The 17469-nt window shown below is 41.0% G+C and overlaps 1 protein-coding gene across 5 annotated transcripts in view; it reads right to left on the minus strand.

Moving 5' to 3' along the window:
- The window catches only part of ARHGEF12 (Rho guanine nucleotide exchange factor 12), a 79671-nt gene that overhangs the window by 50719 nt on the left and 11483 nt on the right, over positions 1–17469 (minus strand). The window contains exon 1 of one of the 5 annotated variants that reach the window (XM_030291060.4): positions 8279–8458. The exons of 3 other annotated variants lie outside the window; for them this stretch is intronic. The gene's annotated coding sequence lies outside the window, so the exon portion shown is untranslated. Of the gene's footprint in view, positions 1–8278; positions 8459–17469 lie in introns of those variants that run through there. One more of the 5 variants, XM_030291061.4, reaches the window with a different exon arrangement.

Raw genomic sequence — 17469 nt, forward strand, 5'->3', positions numbered from 1 at the left:
TTAAACATTGTATTTCAGGTTAGCTCACACATATGCACCACCAGTGCCTAATAACCACCTTGAAGCCAAGCAGAAAAAGGTGATTTGAAGACTTAATGTGTCAAAAAATAGGAGAGCAGGGAGGATTCCCAGCTTCCAGCAGTACAAAGCATTCCATTCTAGCCCGGGAGGATGAAAATATAGCTGACCATAAATAGCACAGCATCCAGATAACCATGTTGGGTTTTTTTTTTTCCCTCCCCTGCTAAAATATTACCAGAATTCAAGTATCTGCTATCTCCAAAGCTGATCAAAGAGAAAAATATTTAGATTCAGACAAGGGCCTCAACCTTGGAAATATTTATTCATGTGCCTAACTTTAGTTCCAGGACTGCTCACATGCCTGAAGTGAAGCTTGTGTGTGCACTGTGCAAGGAGAAATTACTCCAACTTGTGCCCAGATGAGTAAGAAATGTTGTGAAACCCGTGCAGAAGAGAACAGCCAAAAACTGCTTGCTTGACAGAACTAATCTTTAATTAGGAGATGAACAGTTGCAATAGAGGCTGCTTCAGTGCTTTATTAGTTTCATTTAAATAAGATGTTGCTTGTTGCAGAAAAACCCTCTGAATGAATTTTAAATTTCAAAGAAAAGCAGCCAACACAACTGAACATGCCAAATTTAGGAGGAGAAACAGTCCAGGGTCGATAATTGATCTTTTTTAGGGACATATTTAGAAGGAGAAAAGGAAAACCAAAAGTTATCTCAAAGTCCCCCCAATAAAAACCCCAAATTCTGGCTTTTAAAAATCTCATCCTAATCCAGGAGGTTCCCACCAAGTCATGAGTCAATGAGAAGCCTTTGGCCACCATCAGCTCCATGGAATTTGGTGAAAAGTGATTTTAACTCACTTAGAATTCCAGAATGGTTTGGGTTGGAGGGACCTTAGAGCTCATCCTGCCACGGCAGGGACACATTCCACTATTCCAGGCTGCTCCAAGCCCCATCCAACCCAGCCTTGGACACTGCCAGGGATGGGTGTTGAAGATTTTGGGAATGCTGAGCAGGATTGTTCTCTCCTCTTGTTCACACATTCCCAAACAGATCCTGGAAAAACCAAAGTCTGTTCCTGGGTGACAGGTGTAAATCACTGAACAATTCCAGGACTATTCCTGGTGCATCCATCTCCTTTAATATCTATTAAACTTCATTTTCAACAACCTGATTGGACCTCACCGACAGCGCTCAGAGAAATTGTGCATTTTTTGTCTAAAACCAGGAGGTTTTAAGTGCCCTGAAAGCACAGTAAGCATTGCCATAAATGCTATTCTGCAAATAACTCCCAGAATTTCATTGTGGAAGAGACAGAATGAAAGAAAAGTAAGGAAGGGAATCAGTTTTCCAGGGTTGTAGAGGCACAGATCCACCAGATCAGCCAGAGGAGCTGAGCAGATCACACCTGACGGGCAGATCCAGGGAAAACACGGATGCAGCAAGCAGGAGAAAACACAGGAACCACATCAGCCAGCCCTGATCCAGCACATCCACTCCTTTCACCCCAGCAGCTTTCTGCTGGGTCATCTCTTCCACGGATCAAAGCACAGGAGCTCAGGAAACCACTGAGGTTTTTTTCCTAAATAAAAAATAAAAAAAAAAAACCCAAAACCCACTGCATACTGACACAACAGACTGGACACAGGGAGCAGGGAAAAAGGGATCCAAATGGGGGGGGGGATTCCTGGGAGCTGGCAGAGCCTAGGGATGGATTTTTGGGACTTAAGGGAGGCAGAGGGGGAGCACTGTGTTATTTTTGTGGCAGTCCCAGGCAGGCAGCGCAGCTGACGCAGTGACTCACGGAGGAATCCTCCCTGGCATGATTAACCTTGCACTGCTGGCAGTCATGGACAGAGAAGGAACATGGGAAGTTTAGGGAAGGGATTTGAGAGCCCACAGAGCCAACACCTTCTGTGTCAAACCTCCTGAACGCCCCCAGCAGCCTCAGTGCTGCACTTGCCTTAATAAAGCATCAGCAAATGCCTCCCACTCAATATTCTATCATTTTTCAGGCCACTAATGTCTCTAGCCATAACCAGAATATGCCATTCCATTTTCCCTTTAGGAGAGGAAATGCAGAGTAGCCAATAGAGCCCATCAGCATATTTCCTGATGGATCAGGAGATGGATCAATGCGAGGGACTGGTGCTATGGCAACCAATGTGCTGAGCAAAACACTTAAACTAGGTTAAGATGAATCTGATAAAAAAGCAAAGTCTGGAAGGCTGGCAAATTCCATCTGTAAGATGGGGAGGGTCAGGGCTCCAAGAGGGAAGGAGAATTCCACTGGTGACTTGCCTTCACAGGATGCATCCTCTCTGAGCTTTAAAAAACTAAATATCTCTATACAGCTTTCTCTTTCATTCTTTTGATTGAGGGCTTCATCAAGAGGGGTGAAGAGAAGGTGGCAGCACGAGAAGGAAGCAGGAAAAGAGAAAAAAGAAAGCAGCTTAAAATGATGAAAGAAAAACAGAAGGCAAAGATAAATCTTCTCCATGAAACAAACAGCAAGATTTTGGAGACTTGCCTCCACACATGGAATTTCCTGATGATACAGGAATGTATCATCATACCATGTCCTGTAAAATGACAAGCAGGCTACTCTGGGTTTACTACAGCCAGCTGTAGTTCTTTCCTCAGTGTCCTTCCCTGCAAAACCCTGAGATGGGAAGGGTTTCAGTCTCTCGGAAAAGGAAGACGAAAAGCATCTCCAGAGAAGTTTCATCCACAGTTCAGTCATTCACTCCCAGCCCAAGCAAGTGCCTCAGCTATTTTCCATGACACAAGCACTTGGATTTTTCCAAGAGCTGATGTCAGGGCTTTTTCATGGAGAAAGAGCTGCATTTACTGGGCAGGCAATGAAGGAGGGCTTCCCCAGCAGCCATTCTCAATGTGGCCTTTGTGCAGCTCTGCTGCTCAGGCCAGCACCCTGCAAGAACTCTGAGTCCCTGCAAAACTCTCCAAAGGGAGGGCACAGGGACATTTCCAGCAGCCAGAGCTGTTCTTCTATTGTAAAAGCAGGCGAACTCAATGGGAGAAATGATGATGTCTGACTCAGTTCAGAAGGCTGAATTATTTCTTTATTGTAACTATGCTAAAATACATTAATATACTATATAAAAGGAGGATACTAAAACTACATACTACTTTCTCTAACTCTCACACAACTCGTGACCCTCTCTGTGAGTCCAGCCCCAGGTGGGTTGGATTGGCCACCAGGCTCAAACAATCCTCACCAGAACCCAACCAAGCATCACCCCAGGTAAACAATTCTCCACACACATTCCACATAGGAAAAAAAAAAAATTGTTTTCTCTTTCATTTCTCTCTGTGCACCTCTATGAAAAATCCTGAGAGGGACAGAAATGTGCTTGCCACATTCTTCCACTCCTGACTGACTTCCAAGGCTCAGCAGCAGCAGCAGCTTTGCCTCTGCAGGCCCTGAAGTTGTCACACAAGGCCATTTATTGTTTAATATCCCCACAACGGGCTGGGAGCAGCCAAACGAACGAAAACTGGGGAGGGGGGCACAGGAGGGAACATAAATAAACCTGGGGGCTCATGTTTCCTTAATGCTGCCTTTAGATTCAGCCTAAAAGCAAGATTTGGGTAATAGGGATAAGGTTTGGCTACTGAATGTAGCTCAGAGCAAGCACAAAACCCGCTCAGAAATTGGTGGGGAACGGAGGTTGGCAAATTCCAGGTGATTTCCTACCGGTTTCCCAATGTGACTGCTTAGAAATGACTGAATTTCTCATTTTTCACCTCTGGGAAAGAAGAAAAAATCGACAGCTTCGCCACAGAAAAAATTAAACAGCACAAATGGTGAAAGAGGCCAAGTGTGTTTCTAAAAAGGCTTCCAGAAAATGTTATCATCACAAAATTTACACGAAACGAGCGCACAGCAAAAAAAAAAAAAAAACATTCATCATTTGTTCCTTTCCAAGTTTTTACTGCATGACCCATTTAATACAAGTGACCAGGTACAGGAGAAAGGTCAAGCTTATGATTTCAGAAGTTATGACCCAGTTTTCTCACTCATTTATTTATTTTGAAGTAGTAGTATTTTATTTTATTTATTTTAGTAGTAGTAGTATTTATTTTTGAATATTATTTTGACTATTCCCAGGCTTAGAGAGCTCAAGCTTCCCTGTAGCAAGAAAAAGCTGAAATATGTGGTTTGGCCATACTAGAAAAGCTCCAAAATATCCAATTTTCTCCCTATTTTCATATCATCTTTGCATGCTGAGCTTTTGCTATTTGGAAGAAGGGAAGGAAGAGGGGTAGAACACGGTTGTTGTGATTAATTCCTCCAGCTTTCACTTCTAAAAAATCCTTTTAAACCCCTTTGCCCAGTGCCTGAAAGAATCAAATCGAGCACGGGGGTTTCTTGTGCAGACAGGGCGTGGAGTCCAAATTAACCTGCCCTCCCTAAACTGCAGCTAATTACAGGGAAATGAAATGTTTGCTTTGCTTGCCAATAATTGCAATGCAGAGCTGGCTCGGTGGCAGCAGCGCCGCTCCTCCTCCACGGCGTCTGCAGCAGCTTCCCAGTGAACTGCCCCAAAAAATCAAAGGAATTCACCAATTTTCTTTTCCTAAGCAGACCAGAGAGACCCAAAGCTGTGGAGTGCCGCGGGATTTGCTTTCACCTGACACACACACACACACACCCAGGGCTGGGATCACTCGTGCAGTTTTTGCATTTCATTAGGCACCAAGCCTAGTTCCTTATTAATGCCATACCCAGCTTGTGGTTGTTATGAACCAGCAACGAGCCTGGTGTGGAAACAGTCCTTAAAAACAGCAAAAGACAGCAATTAGAAAGGGAGGAGAGGAAAAAAAAAAAAACATCCCCAACACAGAGTGCATGTAATACAACTGGAAATGTAGCTTTCAAAATAACCTAATGCTGCCTCCAATTAGGCAGCTTGAAGTTTTGCAAATATATGTACAAGGTTCAGAGCACAGAGGAGTATTTGGCCCAGAGTTCACATTTCTGGGGAGTGAGTGCAGTTGCCTGGCACAGGAACACCACACCTCCATGGCTTGGAACTACTTAGAGTGCACTAAAGAACCTGCAATTTATTATTATTTATTATTCCTCCTATGTGTCTTTCAAAAGATGCTTTAAAGAAGTGACAAGGCCGAGATGTTGTTGTGCTCCTCAGCATTGTCAGCTTTGCCTGGTTTAATGTGTCACTGGCCACCAGGGTGAGCAGAGGAAAGAATGGGAGAATTGGGATTGTCCAGCCTGGAGAAGAATTGGGACTCTTCAAAACTGGGAAGGGTTGGGAGAATTGGGATTGTCCAGCCTGGAGAAGAATTGGGATTCTTCAACATTAGAAAAGGCTGGGAGAATTGGGATTGTCCAGCCTGGAGAAGAATTGGGATTCTTCAAAACTGGGAAGGGCTGGGAGAATTGGGATTGTCCAGCCTGGAGAAAAATTGGGATTCTTCAAAACTGGGAAAGGTTGGGAGAATTGGGATTGTTCAGCCTGGAGAAGAACTGGGATTCTTCAAAACTGGGAAAGGTTGGGAGAATTGGGATTGTTCAGCCTGGAGAAGAATTGGGATTCTTCAAAACTGGGAAAGGTTGGGAGAATTGGGATTGTTCAGCCTGGCTTTGGGGTGACCTCACTGTGGCCTTCCAGGAGCTGAAGGAAACATGGAGAGAGACTCTTTACAAGGGCTGGGGTGACAGGGCAAGGGGAAATTGCTTCTAACTGAGAGAGAGCAGGGTTAGATGGGATTTTGGGCAGGAATTGTTCCCTGGGAGGGTGGGCAGGCCCTGGCACAGCGTGCCCAGAGAAGCTGTGGTGCATCCCTGGATGCACCAAGGCCAGGCTGGAATACCCTGGGACAGTGGAAGGTGTCCCTGCCCATGGGACTGGATGACTTTTAAGGTCCTTTCCAACCCAAACCTCTCTGGGATTCTGTGATTTCCCCTGACACAGATGTATCTACAACCTGACAACATCAGCAGCACCTTCCCCCATGGATTTACACATTCCAAAGGCATTATCAGTTTGTCTGACCTACGGCAGAACCCCAAAGTTTCATTAAGTTACTCTGATAAACGAGGTCAGCAGGCACCTTGCCTCAATTTAAATGTTCCTTCAGCCCTCGTTAGGTTGTTTTAAAGGTTCACATGCCTTTACTGCTCTGGTAATGTAAACCAAGACTTGCCTGCTCATCAGAACCAGCAGTTTATGAGTTCAAAGCTAAGCAGACACTCAACCCAAAAGCATTTCCAGCCCAGCCTTCCCTACTCCCACTCGCTGATGAACCTTTGGCCAAATTACACCCATTCTGCATGGGATGTGCAGACAACATCCACCCCTCTGACCTCTGCAGAGCTTCTAAATATTTCCCAGCTGCCATAAACTAATTTACAGTTAATATGTCTAAAACCACCCAAAGGGAAAGTGCTCCCAGCGGCTTAATTTACACCAAGGGAAAAATTGGATCCACAATTTTACAAAGGAAAGCTGCAGCACGGAGAGAATCAAGAAATCATTACCACAGTGTTGCTTAACCTGTACAGTGTATTTTTAGCTCTTAGTCCTTCACAGCTAATTCTGCTCAAGTTTTACTCCTGTAGATACAAACACCAAGGGCAACCAAACTATTTGAGCCTAAATTCCAAGTATGCAACTAAATGAGCATTTCACCTTGCTGGCTTCCACACCTCCCAGCAGGGTTTCTGTCCCAGCATTCACTCAGATTTTAGAAGCATCCATGGAAAGTTTCTCCACCATACATTGCAGTTTTCCAAAAACAGAAAATGTGATGTCAGCTGAGCTATAAAGAGATCAGCAGTGCTGTACAGTGGAGTTGAAGATATCTCAGTTGTTTCAGTGACCCTAAGAAAAAGAAAGAGGCTTCTGGGATATGCAAACCTATTATTTCTGCCATAAATGCAGCTCTGGCCCAGGAAACACAAGAGGAAAGATGCACATAGCACACATTGCATGAGGAGGGAAAAAATGTACACAGGCATTTGTGGCATGCTTTGCTCCTTCCCATTTCATCTCCCCTCCGTCTAAACTACAGCACAAATCCAGAAATACCGACTGGGAAGGACTGGAGAACACAGGATTAGGATTTCTCAGCAACATCAAGCTCTGTTTCTTCCACTGTAAAATGGAAGATAAAAATCCAGGAGTGAAGCTCCTTGTAAAATGGCTCAAGATCCTGAGAACAGCCTGTGAGTCAAACCCAGAGCTATTAATAGGCCTCTGGATGTGTTTGTATTAGTATTTGCCTCTTGGGTCTCGTAAAATAAATAAAAATACAAGCAAAAGAGGAAAAAAAAAACCAAACAAATATTTACTCAGGAAAGCTCCCAGCTGCTACAAGGTGACTGCAGCAAATTCCCCAAGATTTGTGGAAGGGGTATGGAGATAACCAAGGCAGCAGAAACAGCAATGCCAGATTGGAGTTGTTTCCCCACTGGGTTCAGTGACACCTTCAGCTCTTGGTGCCTCCCCCTCATCACGCAGGATGATGACAACTGCCAGCCCTCACTGCCTGTATTTATATTTATATTTTAAAAAACCAACAAATTCCCTCAGCATCTCACAGCCCTTCTACATCACAACCTCATATATTAGTACAAAACACTGCATTTTGCCTCAGTTCTGATGGTTGTCACTGTATCAGCACTGCCTTAAATCTGTCCACACCATCACTGCCACTGATACAATTTGTTTACATTTTAGAACACTTTGCAATAAAATAAAACAATAAAAACAAATAAAGCAGTGAAAATGTATTCAGAAAAATAAACCCCACCCAAAACACTCAGAGATGGTTGCTCGAGCACCAGCAGCTAATTTAACATCAACATGCATAAAATATCAACTTATCAAAAATCACATTCCCTGTGGCTGGTGAGGAGGGTCTGGTATGGAATTACTGGGAAATGGAAAGAAGGGAGTGCTGCCAGCATCTACATCTAAAGCATCTTTCCAGGCTGGCAAAACCTTTGTTCCTCAGCTCACACACCAAGACACAGATTTTCACAGCAAACACGTTAAACTGGCCATTTTCACCGTGAAAATACAAAGGAGTAACTCAGGTTCATATAGTAGCTATTAAAAGATGAAAGAATATTTAAAAAAAAAAAAAAAAAGGAGACAAACCTCCCCTCCCACCCTTTTTTCCAGTAGATATTAAAGGAAAAATCCTTTCTCTCAGCTCTGCGTGCAAGGAAGGGAATAGGAACAAAGGCTGTGTGTTACCTGTCAGCTGAGCAGGGACATCCCAAAGGCCAGAGCAGGGGGAGTGCTCTGATCCCAAATCCTCCCCAGGGACCCTCCGGATGTTGGTGGTCTCAGGCTTCTCCTGGGGTGTCCTGGGGAGGGATCTGCGGATCCTCACTGACCCTCCAGCTCCGGCAGGGAGGAAACTCCACCTCTCCTCTCCCACCTCCTCCCGGCTGGGCACAGGCACAGCCACGGCCAGCCCACAGCGACAGAGCTGGGGGGTAAAATTCTGCATTTCCAGCCCTCCTGGCGGCCCAAAAATATATATATTATATATGTTATATTCAGCATTTCCAGCCCTCCCGGCAGGGCGAAAAATATCTATATTGTATATGTTACATTCAGCATTTCCAGCGCTCCTGGCAGGCTGAAAAAAATATATATGATATATATGAGATATGTAATATATCATATATGAGATACATATATATATATAAAATATATAGAATATATTATATATATGATACATATATGACATGTATACTATATAATATATGAGATACATATATCTATAAAATATATAGAATATATGATATATCTGATATATATTATATATCATATAAAATGTATATTATATACGTACTATCTATAACGAATATATATAATATATTATATATAAAGTATACATTTATATATTTATGTGCATATGGTGGATGGGTAGGTTTGTTTTGTGTGCGTCTATAGGCGTGCATACAAATGTATGTATATATATATTTTTAATATAAAATATATATTGTATATACAATATATATTTTATACCTATCATATAAAAATTATATTAAAAGATATAAGTATAGATATAAAGTTTTAAACGTAATATACAATATTAAAAATATTAATCGTATGTACTATTATAAATATAGAATTATATATGAACTTTTATATAAAAATATATATGTATTTTATATATAATATATAGTGTCTGCTATACATGTTATAGATCTATAAAGTATATATCATATAACAGATACAAAGTATCTATTATATATGTTATATATAATATTTCTAAATTATATATTATATAGTGTATATGATATATATAACATATATGGTATATATAATATACATAAAGTATATACAATATATTCTATATTATATATAATGTATATCGTGTATATATAGTATACATAACGTATGTAGTATATATATAAAATATCTATTATATATAATATTATATATAAAGTATATAATATGTATTATATATGATATCTATAAAGTATATACTATATAGCATATATATTAAGATATATTTTAATATATTAATATATTAAAATACATATTTAAAATCTATTTTAATATATGAATATGTATAAAAGTATATCTTTGATATACCAATACATATAAAAATATCGATTTGTGTGCATTCCCGCCATCAAATCCCAGCACTGATCCAGGAGCTGCATCACGAGGCCCAGAACAAAGGCTTGGCAGAGGGCACGGAGATTTCCCTCAATGCACTCCCGGCCTTTGCCAGGCTCAGGCTGTGCCACGCGGGCACCGCTGGCTCCCCGGGCGTTCTGCAGCGCCGGGCACCTGGAGAACAGCTGGAAACCTCTGGATTATTCCAGCTGCAGGAAGGAGGGAGGAGAAGCTCTGCCTCTGTGCCATGCCCAGAGCGAAATTCAGAGCTCAGCCCAGGGGGGCTCTGGGGTTTTTTCAGTGCTGAAGCCCCGGGGAAGGATTGCAGGGTGAAGGGGCTGTTTTCTTTTTCTGCCCCAATAACCTAATGAAGTTTGGGAGCAGTGCTGGCGGGATAGAAATTTCTTCACGCTACACTGTCTGGTTGTGTTTGATTAATGTAAATCTTCCCAGCGCTGTGAGCACGCCCTGGGCTCTGGCTCTCCATTAACAAGCCAAAGTGCCACGTACAGACAGAGCAGGGCAAAACCAAGATCTCTATTTTGGTCCTTGCCAGAAACCCCAGAGAACTCCACCAAACTCATTTTTGGCGATTCGACTTGAATTACTCAACTCCTCATTAAATTCCGCTTCTTTTTTCCCCCCTTTCCCAAATCACCAGGCCTATAAAAAATGGAACTGCAGCAAACCACTGTAATATATTAATAAGAGTTATTCTCTTTTTGCATTTCCTCGGTTCTCATGACCATATTTTTTAGCCTGTCCAACGGATGCTGGTACCAAACTTCATCTCCAAGCCACAACTGCAGCAAGGCTGCAATTACCCAGAAGACAGGAAGCCAAGGAAATCAACTCCTACCCCTCCATCTCCCTGCTCCATGCAATAATTTCCCAGGCAGAACTTGTATTTTCCATGCTTCTCTCTTTCCCAGTGGCATGCATTATCATTTTTGAAATAGCAGAGGGCTTGGTCTCATTGGTTCCTATTTTGAAACGTTTGCCCAGCTCCTCAATTTTCTAGGAATTTCACAAATCAGAAAATGTCAGCTGTCCAGAAGAAAATGGTAACCAGAGGGAAGGAGAAAGCCAGGCCAGGATCAGCTCAGATCCTCACAGGAACATTTCTGTTACAATCCTTGGGAAGCACAAGGGGGAAAAATGATCAATATTGGGCTTTTCAACCCATGTGCAATCACAGAGTTAAGGGAGGCAGGGAAAAGGGGCTGCAAATCCAGTTTATTATTCATGCCTGAGTGAGAATCACATGCACCAAACAGCCTCTGCTGAGGGTGTCAAAACAGAGGTATTTTTAAACTTGGGTTACAGTCTAAAATCAAGCATTTCCACATTTTTCTCCCTAATGCTCCTCATCATCAAGCGAAACACAGATGGGACAATCTGACAGACCAATAAACCTTAATTTACTAAAGGATATTTTGGTTAAAACATTGATATTTCCCATTTCCTTCACTGTACAGAGCAAATTCACATTTCTCAGCTGCCTGCCTCAGTTTACCCTTACCACCAATTTAAGGTTGCAGGTTACTTTACAACCATAAAAATACATAAAACATTATAGAATACTATGTATTATTTTATATATTTTATCTATTTATTTATGTCTTTTACATATTCACGTCTTTGACATATGTATTTGTGGTGTATATATATATATATATATATATATATATATATATATATATAAAATATCCTTGCAAAAAAAAACCCTCAAATTCATCCACTTTAAATTTTCATGTACACTATTTAACTTGAAGTCATTAAAGTCAGTGAGGAGGAACCAGGAATACAAAAGGAATATGCTTCAAGGCTTTTAACTCATAAGGGACATTTTCAATTCCCTGAAACATAACAATTCTGTTGCTGGCATGAGCACTTGGGAAAATAAATGCATTTGTACCATAAAACAAGCTTAAAAGGGTCAGAAATGGATATTGCAGCTCCTCTTAGTTACAAAGAAGTTAAACAGACTTTGAAGAATCCAAATGAAATTTCAGTCCATCAAGAAAAACATTCAGTATTAAAAAAAAAAAGGACTTTAGGGCACAGTCATGTAAGACTTAACTGTTGTCTGCAATTATTTTTTTTTGTTATGGAAATAATTAACTTTAAAAAATTACAGGATTAATTTTTTATTTCTATTTTATCGACAGTTTTTGGGAGAAAGCAACACAATACATCCCTTTCAAGTGCAAAGCAACGCAGCTGCCAGGAAATGGTGTAAAAACAAGAAAGATTCAGGAATGGAAGCTTCTATCTTGCTTCCTACTCTGATTTCCCAGATTTCCTTCCCCCAGCACGCTCAGTCACAGGACACAATAAGAAAACAATTTGTAGGAGGGGAAAAAAAAAATGGCCATAAAAAGCAAGAAAGTCTGATGCAATCAGGTTTTTAGGAGAAATTAGAGATAGCCAAGAAAGGGCCAGGACTGGAAATGGAATATCGCTGTTTTAAACCCACGGGGATTTCTGCAGTCCTGGACAACAGCAGGAAAGGAAGATCAGGAAAAAGTTTGGAAAAACACATAATTAAAAGAGAAGTATCTACTAAGAACATGGGAAAGATGGAGTAGGAGTAAGTACTGAACAACCCTGTTTAGAGAGTTGTCTCTGCCTATTTAGAATAAAGAATAATAAAATTAATGAAAATTAAGTTAAGTAAGCACTTTTAAAACATCACACAAGTCCCAATCATCAATATTCCAGAATTCTGAAACCTCTGTGCTCCATCCTTTTCAAGGAACAGCAATTCTGGTCCCCAGTATTTATTAAGGAATTCTCTCCTCTTTGCAAAGCTCTTCTCCTTGTTCAATCCCAACTCTGTGCTGGTCAGGCTGGGCTATGGTAACAACTCCATTTTGAGAGTAATCTCTGTCTAGTCAGAATAAAAAAATAATAAAATTTTAAATGAATTAAAATTAAGTGCTTTTAAAACATCACACAAGTTCCAATAATCAATATCCCAGAATTCTGAAACCTCTGTGCTCCATCCTTTTCAAGGAACAGCAATTCTGGTCCCCAGTATTTATTAAGGAATTCTCTCCTCTTTGCAAAGCTCTTCTCCTCATTCAATCCCAGCTCTGTGCTGGTCAGGCTGGGCTTTGGTAAATATTTACACAGAATTTCCAGACCTTTACCCCAGCAAGGAGCAGGCCTGGGAAAAGCAGAACTTCCCAGAGCTCCCCGAGGAGTCCCCACCCCTGTGGAAAGGATCCAGGAGGATTCAGCATCCCATCCTGCAGAGCTGGGGCAGCCCTGCCAGGAAATCCTCAGCCTTCAACCCCCCAAACTCTCAGGATCCTCTTTGGGATGTGGGAACTGCCCCTGGAAGCGTCCAAGGCCATGCTGGGACAGTGGAAGACGACAAAATAATTTCTGAGGTCCCTCCAAACCACCCCACGCTGGGATTCCATGATGTGGCATTTGCAGCTTAGCTGGAGAGGCCAAACCTTGCTCAGAATTTTTGGGCGGTTCAATCAGATATGGATGAAAAAAATCAATTATTGACAAAGAATTCCACACAAGCACCACCAGGATGAGGGAGAGATGGATATGGGCATTTTTAAGCAGTGAATCCCTAATATTATACCACATCACATCAACAAATAAAAACCTTGCCAACACTTTTTATTAGCCCCAAAAGTTACCAGTGAGAGAACAACTGCTCAGTCCCCCCATCAGAATATCCAAATATTCCACAGAGCTTTATATCAGCACTGACCCTCATTCTCTCCCTTTTCTTTGGGCTCAGAACGTTCATTTCTCCTGTTTCACGTTAAGGAACAAAGTCCATCCCACACCATGCTAAATAAACAGGAACTAGCAGAAGACTGCTATGGGTTTGGGTTTTTTTTTGTTTGTTTGTTGTTTTTTTTTTTGAGAGAATGTGTAAATATAAAAGTACAGACAAGAAGAAATGTAAGAAATCTGACATATTTCAGCAAGGACTCAGAGTCCACCCAATGACCTACACCTTTTAGACACATCTGAGAAACACCTGAGTCTTTTCAGGCACAAAAATCATGGCCTGCTCCATCAGTAAGTACATCCCACAAAAAGCCATAAAGGTGTTAGAGGCACTGAACTGCACTTTAATCAAGCATGGGGAATTTTATATTTTCCTTTCTCCATCAAAAAAGAGTCTGTGTGTTGTCTCAAAAGCTTTTATTGCTCTCAGCCACTCACAAGCAGCAATGGACTAAGAAATTTTTTTTCTGGCTGATTCTATATGTTTTATGGAAAGCAGGAGACAACCTGATGAAGAAATGAGTTAATATTTCATTTGAGTATCCCAGCCATGCTGGGTTACATAAGAGGCAGTGGAAGTTAAAGACACAGCAGCTTCCTCTCAGGAATTTCTGCAAGCCAGAGGAGACAACTAAAGGACAGCTCAGAGCAGATAAAGCAATCATTTTCCAAACCCTTCATTACTTCAGCTCCTTCAATTACTGGAACTTAGCTGGGAAAACAAAAAAAACTGAGGTACAGAAGCAGGAAATTGTTTTTGCAGTAAAAAAGGAGAACGGCAATCAAAGTGGGAATGCTGTTCAGATCAGCCATTCTGCCTTCCAGCAGTACCAGAATCCCTCTTTTAAAAAATAAGGGACAGAAGTCTGTGGCACCTTGTGATGTACAGAAAATATCACAGATATTTGGCACATTCAGCTTATTTGGGAAGGCAATGCACAGGCCAGAATTCCAGCAAACTTTCAATTTTCACAGTATTTTGCCATATAAGAGTTAAGCAAATGTCTTTAGGATGCAGATGGGAATGCCTTAAGAAAAACCCTCAATTTTTCAAGTATAATCATGGGCTGTAGCACAGTGAAACCCGAGGACAGCATCTGCACCATGCCAGGGAAAATTCAAATTAAAGCTGGTACAGAAGAAATAAAAGATTAAATCACATGCAGAAGTACTACCCACAAAGGAAAAAGCAAAGGTGATTTTGAGAGGGGAGAAACTGATTGAGTGAGTGGGTGGGAAAATCAACTTTCTTGCTGGAGATACAGCTCAATTTATTATTTAAGATGACTCAGTACCCAAATGCTGTGCTCTGGACAAAACCCACTCCAGGGCTGCTGAGCAAAAAGCCCAGATCAACACAAGTTAGGATTAGACTGGCAACCCAGATTAGTGCTTTAAAAATCAACAAAATTTTAACTCTGCCCATTTGCTGCTAATAGATATTACTGGAGTGATCTAAGCCAAGAAAAGAATTACAGAAAATTATCATTTTCTACTGTGTCACACAACAAGCAGCTGAATGGTTTCTACAGACAGTAATTAAAATAAGAAAGTTCTGGTACAAATATGGAAACTGATTAAAAGACAGCTGTGAAGTCTGCTAAATCTGTGATAAAAAAAAAATAAATCTGCAAAAGCAAAACATGAAAGATCCTTTATGGAAGAGAGCCCTCTTTCAGTTTCATTGTCTGGCCTGACTTCTGGCATAGGAAAATGAGTTCTATGGAGCTGCATTTAAAAGGTCACGGAGTTTCCTTCCTTGATCTCTTACCATGAACAATTTTAGAAGGCATTAAACATTTCAGAGCAGCCTATCTAAACAAATTTTTGCTTATCCTGTCATTGAATTAAGTTCAACCAATTCCAGTAAGTCTGACAAAAAAAAAAAAAAAAGCCCCCCCCCAAAGCAGCTCTAAAATATAATATTTATGCCAGCCACTAAATGCAAACTTGAGTCCATGCCAAAACAGCATAAATTAGAAAAAGTAATTATTCTATAGCTGACAATTTGAAAAGAGAGCTGGGAAACTCCATTTGCTAGGACAAAACCTATTTCATTCACAGCAAACTGACCACAGTTGTTAAATCTGTGTCATAATTCAGAGAGATAAAAAACATAGGACCAATTCCATGGATTTAGCACTCAATACCTTGTTCTGGTTCACTCCAGGGCTGGGAATTGTCAGCAATAAATGTTTCCAGGCCTATAAAACTCTATGAACTGCTCACTATTTGTCAAGAAGCAGGGAGGGAGGGGCAGAGCTTCATTTATTCTTTCCAAAGAATTTTCCAGGTCCTTTTTAATTCACTATAAATTTCATCCCACCCCAGTTTTACAGTACTAAACATAAACAGACTCAAGGACAGGATCAACGTTAAAATGTTGACCCCAGAAGCAAGTCAGGACTGGCTTTATCATTATTTATTCCACACCTGCAGCCTTATAGTCCCAAATTCAAAAAGCAGGGAAGAAAAACCCAACTAAAAATGCAAGGCAGCAATACCTCTACTCACAGTCCCAGTCTCTGAAAAGGCAGAAATCCATTTTTTAAATACTTTAAAACACACTTTCATGTTCCCACTGCTGCAGTGCAACAAAGAACACACAAATTTCAAGTTGCCGGTGTTTCCAGGTACTGTAAATGAGCAAAACACCAGTTTATGTCCCCCAGAATTCATTTTATTTCTGATTCTGTCCTCCAGCCCATAACCCACAGCCTCTTCCAGGATTCTCCAACTCCCCTTCCCCTAAAGCCCAGCACCAAAGGCACACCGGGGGAGGAAAGGAAGGTTTCAAACCTCACCAGGAAGTTTTATTGTTTAACTCCAATTTTATTGTTTAACTCCAATTTTATTGTTTAACTCCTGCATCTGCCCCTGCTTTGAGATTCCAAAGCAGAAGCGTTCACACAGCTCCTCTGAGAGGCCTGGCAGCTGATTCACCAGAATATTTTATTATTTACTCATCATATATTTGTACTGTGCTGGACATGAGGTGCTTCCTTGTCCCTGTCAGACACAAAGTGAGCACACATAAGCTTGGTGAGTTCAATAGAGAAAAAGATCCAATTTTATTTCTGACTTTGCAATATATAGAATTCCAAAAGTGACAGTGGATTGGAGGATGGAATTACCACCTCTCCAACCACACTGGTCAAACCAACAGCCCATCAATTCTCTCCTCCCACAAAGAAGAAACCAAAACAATAATTATTTACATGAACAGTGTGTGAAAACTCCAGTAAAAATATATAAACATTATCAGAAGGCTAAAGAAGCTTTATAAGAACTTTAAAACTTTCAAAGAAAAAAAAAAAACATAAAAGAAAACTTAACACTATTAAAAATCAGGGCAACACTTCCTGCTCCTCAGCAGGGCAGAAATCAGGGAAATTTTAACCCAGTGACTGCTTTCAAGGTAATATTTGATCATCAAACAGACAACATGAAGTGTAATAATCTGTTGAAGCAGAGCATGCACATGGCTCACCCACAGAAAGTTGAATTATGCTGATGTTATCAGCTAGATCAGAGTCACCCATGCCTGAAAGAAACCACAACTCTCTCCCTGCTCTCCTGGCAAACTCTAAATGCCCAAACAGCCCTTCCTTTCCAATTTCCTCTTTATCAACCATATACATTCATCACCCATCAGCTGTCCACATCCCACAGGACTAACAAAATGTTGTTTTAGCAGCAGAACCAACAGCTGAGCTTAAGGAATTGAGATGGTCCAAGCAAAAACCATATATGCAAAAAACCCATAAATGTAAAAATTTACATTTTTACAATTTTTACATTACAGAATGTCAGTGCTGAGAGCGTTAAAGCAAAGGGAAATGCAGTTTTCTCTCAGTTCAGGAAGACAACTCCTCCCGAGGTATTTGCTGCAGCAGGGAAAGCACCAGGATGCCAGAGAAGGGCTTTAATCTAAAGCAAACATCTCCTCGTGATGGAACAGAGAGAGGGGGAGAGCCCAGGCAGCTCCTGATCCTACAGCACATAATTAATTTGCTACTGGGCATTTCTTCCTGCACATTTTC

This window comes from Taeniopygia guttata, chromosome 24 (assembly GCF_048771995.1).
Source record: "Taeniopygia guttata chromosome 24, bTaeGut7.mat, whole genome shotgun sequence".
NCBI classification, from domain to species: domain Eukaryota; kingdom Metazoa; phylum Chordata; class Aves; order Passeriformes; family Estrildidae; genus Taeniopygia; species Taeniopygia guttata.